Genomic DNA, 6,933 nt, shown 5'->3' with positions numbered 1-6,933 from the left:
CTCTTTTACTTAACTTCCAGTTCATCTACTACACAAAAATAACTCCTTTACAACATTACTTTCTAAGTAACTTAAAATATTTTGAGAAATGCAGGCCTTTGGTAATCTTTCAGAAGAAGTAATATGGGTGATTAAGAATTGTGGATCTGGAGTCGTACATCTAATGTTAAATTCTAAGCCTGCCAAATGTTATGTCTCTGTATCTGAGTAAGCTTATTTACCTTTTATGTGCCTTAATTTCCTTATATATAAAATTAAAATTCTATTAGTATATATGTCATAAACTACTAAAATTATCTAATATATTAAAACATATTAAACATTTTCAAACAAACCTGTCACGTTGAAAAATAAATAAACATTTGTTTTTATTGACTAATTTTTTGGCAATCTTATGTGTCATGTGTCAAACAGATTGTTGTGGAAATCAAAATTAAAAACATAATGTATAAGGTTGGTGCAAAAATAATGTCCGATTTTGAGGTCTATTTTAAAAATAAAAGAGCCCATGATTATGAAAATATTTATTTATTAACATAACCTCCTTCGCTTTCTAGAACTTCATTCCATCTGTCAATTAACTTATAAATGCCACTCTTGTAAAATTCTTTAGGTTTTAAAGCAAAATATGAATCCAGCTCATTTTCAACCTCTCCTTTTGATGTCAACCTAAGACCATCAAAATGGTTCTGTAGTCCCCGAAACAACTGATAATCAGAAGGAGCAAGGTCAGGAGAATATGGAGGATGAAGCAATATTTCCCAACCAAGCTCTTTCAAGAAATTTTTGATGAGTTGAGCTGTGTAAGGAGCACTATTGTGATGGAAGATGACACCCTTTCTGTTGACTAAGGAGGGTTATTTTTGGTTCAAAGCTGCTTTCAAATGATGAAGTTGTTCATAGTAAAGATTAGCAGTAATTGTTTGATTGTTGTCTAACAGTTCATAATGGACAATTCCTTCCATATCCCACCATCCACTTAACATGATCTTCTTTGGATGAAGTCCTCCTCTTGGTTGTTGAACTCTTCTTCTTCCTCAATTAATCCACAGTAAGTGGCATTTAATGTTATGGTAAATGATTCACTTCTCAGCACCTGTAACAAGCATACCTAAAAATGATGCCTGAAGGTGTTGCAAAAGCAATGATTCACAACAAGCAACACGTTGTTGCAGATTCTCTGCAACCCACTTTCCAACCACTGAAACCTTTCTGATCCTTTTCAGTCTGCATAGCACGGTTGTATGGGCTACGTTAACTTGTTCTACAAGTTCCCTAGAGATAATGGTGGGGTTTTCTGTGACAACAGCTTCCAACACTTCAGAATCAAATTTTTTTGGATGACCCTCTTTTGGCTCATTTTTCAAACAGAAATCCCCACTTTGGAAATGGGAAAACCACTTCCTGCAACTTCTTTCAGTGACTGCATCATCCCCATAAGCTCTCTGAATGGACTTTGCTGCTGTACTTGCATTGACACCTTTATGAAACTAATAAAGTAAAACATTTCTAATGTGGTCTTTAGATTGGATGAACATGGGTGTAAATATTGAACATGATTATGAACAATACTTTGATAATCTAAAAAAATAAGGTATAAAGTAGTCACTATGACATCAAAAAATTATAAGAAGAGGCACAAATTTAACAAATACTATCTAAAACTTTCTTTTCAAAAAATTGGACATTACTTTTGCACCAACCTGGATGGTATTCAATTCTGTTGTATTGATATTATAGATTGGTCGAAGCCCTGCTTTACTCCGCCGCTGACTGGGAAGGCTTCAGAGGTTGCGCCGTTGTAGGATACCGTGCTGTGCATGTTGTCATGAAAGGACATGACCACAGCAAGCAGATGTGGTGGACAGCCAATCTTCTGTAGCAAGCTGAAGAGTCCGCTTCGACTGACCAGATCAAACGCCTTCGTGAGGTCGATAAAGGCGAGGTAGAGTGGTTTATGCTGCTCATTACACTTCTCCTGCAGCTGGCGTAGGGAGAAGATCATGTCCACTGTTGATCGGCCAGCTCTGAAGCCACACTGGGACTCTGGGTAGACGCGGGAAGCAAGGGTCTGCAGGCGGGCAAGAGCGACCCGGGCGAATACTTTGCCGACGACGCTGAGGAGAGAGATGCCCCGGTAGTTGTTGCAGTCGCTGCGGTCTCCTTTGTTCTTGTACATGGTGATAATGTTGGCGTCTCTCATATCCTGGGGGATGTAACCCTCCTTCCAGCAGAGACAGAGTAAATGGTGGAGCGGCTGTAGCAGGACTGGTTTCCCGCTCTTTAGGATTTCTGGAGGGATTCCGTCGCTTCCTGGTGCTTTCCCGCAAGCGAGGCGGTCGATGGCTTTGCCGAGCTCTGCCGCAGTAGGTGGGGTGTCTAGCTCCTCCATGACTGGTAGGTCTGGGATGGCGTTAAGAGCAGTGTCTGTTACGGTGTTCCTCGTTGCGTACAGCTTGAGGTAGTGCTCGGTCCACCGCCGCATTTGCTGTTCCTGGTCAGTGATGACCTCACCTGTCTTGGACTTAAGGGGGGCGATCTTGGAGGGGATTGGGCCTGTTGCCTTCTTGATACCCTCATACATTCCTCGTGCATTGCCTATATCGGCAGCTTCCTGGATGCTTCTGCACAGGTTTAGCCAATAGGTGTTGGCACAGTGGCGGGCGGTCTTCTGGACTTTGTTCCTGGCAGCCCGTAGAGCTTGAAGTGTACTGGGAGTGGGCGTGGCCTTGTAAGCCAGTAGGGCCTTCCTCTTAGCCTCGATCACGGGTTCCATTTCTTCCCAGTGAGCCTCGTACCAGTCAGCGTTCTTCCACTCTTTCTTCCCGTAAGCAATAATGGCGGAGTTGCATATGGCATCGCGGAGACGTGACCAATTGGATTCGATAATGTCATCTGCCGCCATTCCCTCGCCGAGTGCATCTTCCATCCTGTTGATGAATTGCTGGGTCTTAACTGGGTTGCTGGCACAACTGGTGTTGATGCGTGGGCGACCCTTCATCTTGGAGTGGTGCAACCTCTTCGACATTATGCGCACCTAGCTTACCACGAGGGCATGGTCCGTGTCGCAGTCTGCACTGTGGTAGCTGCGGGTGAGGAGGGTGCTGCCAATATCCGTTCTTCTGGTGATGACGAGGTCAAGCTGGTGCCAGTGGCAGGAGCGGGGGTGCCTCCATGACACCTGGTGGATTTCTTTGCACTTGAAGAATGTGTTTGTCTTGCACAGGCCATGGTGACACAAAAGCTCAAGCAGTCGCTGACCATTCTCATTGATCTTTCCTCTCCCAAAGTTTCCGAGGCAGGTGGGCCAGGCCATGTGGTCGGCTCCTACTCTTGCGTTGAAGTCTCCAAGGAGATAAAGAGCGTTACTTCTGGGAATCTTGGATAACGCTTCGTCCAGTGCATGGTAGAACTGTTCTTTCTCTTCGGTGGTGGCGCAGAGGGTTGGGGCATACGCGCTAAGAATGCTGACTGGGCCGAAAGTTGTTGACAATCGGAGGGTAAGTAATCTCTCTGTGCCTCCTGTGGGTGGCTCTATGGAGTTAACAAGCGTGTTCTTCACAGCGAACCCAACACCGTGCTGTCTTGGTTGGTCCGGAGACTTCCCTTGCCAGTAGAAGGTGTAGTTGGTTTCTCTGATAGTTCCATTGTCGGCCAACCGGGTCTCCTGTAGAGCCGCAATGTTGATGTATAGTTGTGCCAGTTCCCTGTCGATGACGGCGGTTTTCCTGGCACCATTGATCCACGGAAGGTCTGCAGTAAGTCCGGGACACATGGTCCTGATGTTCCAGCTAGCGAGGCGAAGAGCTGGAGGCTTCTTTCTTGTTGTTTGCTTGGAAATGCCTGGTGCAAGTGTTTTATGGCCCACTTTTCAAGAGATGCCTCTCTGATCCCCACGCACCCAGTGGGGCAGGCGAGCCATGGCGAGACGGCACCTAATTGGCTGGGGGCTGCCCAGCTTGAGGCGGGCGGTAGCTGTCCAGTGAGGTGCAATGACCTCTCCCACCGTCAGAGGAGACCCCGGGCGCTCGTTTCCTTCGCCAATCGGATGAGCTTATAACCGGTATCTGTCTCCTCCCGTGTTGAGTCGACATCTTGCGATGACGCTGGAGTGTCCTCTCCAGTGAAGCTACAAAGCCTGGGCAGGGTGATATGGAGGGCCAGCTGTTGCCCATGCAGCAGACCCCTCACCCTCTTCGCAGCTGAAGGATCCAAGGGGAAAGACAGAGTCAATACAGCTTGGCTTCAGGTGCGCCGCAGGGGTTGCCGGTGTTGACTACAATGTCAAACCGCCTTAGGGACTCCGGCTCCGGATTTTCTGTTGGGGTTTACTCCCTTAGCCTTTCCCCTGAAGAGGTATGCCGCAAGGCAGCGGAGGTTTGGAGTCAGAGTTTCCCTTCTCCTTAGCCTTTCCCCTGAAGAGGTATGCCGCAAGGCAGCGGAGGTTTTTTAGAGTCAGAGTTTTCCTTCTCTGGTGTGCCCTGACTGGAAGATCGAACCAGCGACACTTCGTCCTCGCACCTACGCTGTTCGGAATCTTCTTCTCCATGCTCCTCCAATACGCTTTTAAGGACTGCAGTGAGGGTATCTTCATTCACACCAGATCCGATGGCAAGCTCTACAACCTGGCCCGTCTACGAGCCAAGACCAAAGTCAAAGAGGTGCTCATCCGTGAGATGCTCTTCGCCGACGATGCAGCCTTGACATCACACTCCGAAGAGGGACTCCAGCAGCTAGTCACTTGCCTTTCCCATGCATGCAAGGAGTTCGGACTAGCCATCAGCCTGACGAAGACGAACGTTATGGCTCAAGGCACGGGGACTCCCCCATGCATCACCATCAACGGATACACCCTGGAGGTTGTCAACGACTTCACTTACCTCGGGTCCACCATCTCGAGCTCTCTGTCAGTCGACTTGGAGGTCAACCGGAGAATCGCCAGGGCAGCCACAGTTATGGCCAAACTGAACCGGCGAGCGTGGAACAATTCCAGCCTCACTGAGAAAACTAGACTGCGCATCTATCAAGCCTGCGTATTCAGCACTCTCCTCTATGGCAGCGAGACGTGGACCACCTACGCAAGGCACGAAAGGAAACTCAACAGCTTCCACATGAGGTGCCTGCGACGCGTCCTGCATGTCGCCTGGCAGGATAAGGTCCCCAACACCGAGGTGCTGAAGCGAGCCAACATGAGCAGTTTGCATGCAGTTCTTAGTGAGAGATGCCTAAGGTGGCTCGGCCATGTCAAAAGAATGGATGCAGGCCGTATTCCCAAAGACCTCCTCTACGGCGAGCTAGCAGAAGACCAGAGGATGACAGGGCGCCCAAAACTGCGGTTCAAAGACATCTGCAAAAAGGACATGACACAATGCTCCATCAATCTCAACACATGGGAAGTTCAAGCAGACGACCGCCTAGCCTGGAGGCTCGCGGTAAGGCAAGGTACATCACGAGCAGAGGCTGCACGCAACGAGGAGGTGGTCCAGAAAAGATCGAGGCGGAAGCAGCGTCAACAGCAGCAACAACAGCCATCTGCCTTCACCTGTAACAAGTGCGGCAGGGATTGTCACTCCCGAGTCGGACTGCACAGCCATTCTCGGCGGTGCAGATAGACTCTCAAGAAGCTACGCCATCGTCTCTTGAGACGGACGGCTGCCGATGATGATGACGATGATAGATTGGTGTAATTATTATGATAGTATTCAAATTGAATACATGAGAAGTTCTTTCAGAGACTGTGAGGAAAATCTTTGAGAATTAAGAAACTAAAGAAGACCAGAGAGCTGGCTAAAGAAGAGAAATTCCCTATGCCATGGAGACTATATTCAGAGAGATCCACAAGAGACTTCTGAAGATTTTGTGACATCACCAAAGACCACAGAGTAAGCTTGAAATATCTGCCATTTACAAAGAGGCAAAGCCATCTTCAGGTAGCTTCAGTTAGGTGAGAATATCCCCTTTTCTCTTTCCAGGTACTCCAACCCTAGAGTGATCAGTCATCACACCAAGTGAATGGGTGAGGATGGAATAGAGAAGGCCAAACACATTTTACAGTCAGGTAGCCACCAGCAACTAAGATCTAGATGAAAAGAGGATATTGAAAAAAGATTTTCTCTTTAATAAAAGTTGAAGAATTAAATACATTGGAAATAACATTCTCCTTTTGGAACCAAGACTTCATTTTGTGAATAAAATTACCCTTGATCCTTTATTACTGAAGTGTGACAGAAAAATCACAAAGGATGCCAGGGTGGTCATTAGTGGCTAAGAAAAATATTTCCCCAATTGAGGGGCAGTGGGAAACAAAATTATAGTTGCATTTTGATTACACCACACTATTTGGACTTTGTTCAAATCTATAAGTTTCACTAATATTAATAATATTGTTTGTTATGGACAACTATTCCTTGGCTCTCCTTTTTTCTCTCCTCCCTCCACATGACCCTGACATATTTTTGTGTATGGAAAATTTGCCCCACTTTCATGCTTAGCCATGTTATTACTGTAGAAATTATTCACCTTCAAGAATGTGCCATGACTGGCTTAAGCCAATCAAATTATTATATCTCTCTGGCCATTGAGAAACAAAGGTTTATGATTGGAGTTTTTAGGGCATGCATTTGTAACACAGGTGTTGTAATTAGAGACCCAGCACTTTCCTCCAGGTAAATGATTACATGGGAGAATGTGCAGTCAGTTGGCACATTGGAGAGTCCTTGGCTGGGTAATATGGAATGTGAGGATAAAGCTACCAAAGAAGGCTTCAGCTCCTATAGAGATGTTAAGTGAAGCTAGCACCCTTGACACTTTAAGAGATTGAAGCAGTAACTTTAATTTCTTGTTTAATCCAATTTTCATTATTCTGGTGTCATTTGAAACACAAAATGCTCTGATAAAGAATTTAACACCAATCAGAATGGCCATCATCAAGAA

The sequence above is a fragment of the Furipterus horrens genome, unplaced genomic scaffold, assembly GCF_987537825.1.
Source record: "Furipterus horrens unplaced genomic scaffold, mFurHor1.1.pri manual_scaffold_1, whole genome shotgun sequence".
NCBI classification, from domain to species: domain Eukaryota; kingdom Metazoa; phylum Chordata; class Mammalia; order Chiroptera; family Furipteridae; genus Furipterus; species Furipterus horrens.
The sequence above is the reverse complement of the archived record's forward strand: the minus strand, read 5'-3'. Positions refer to the sequence as shown.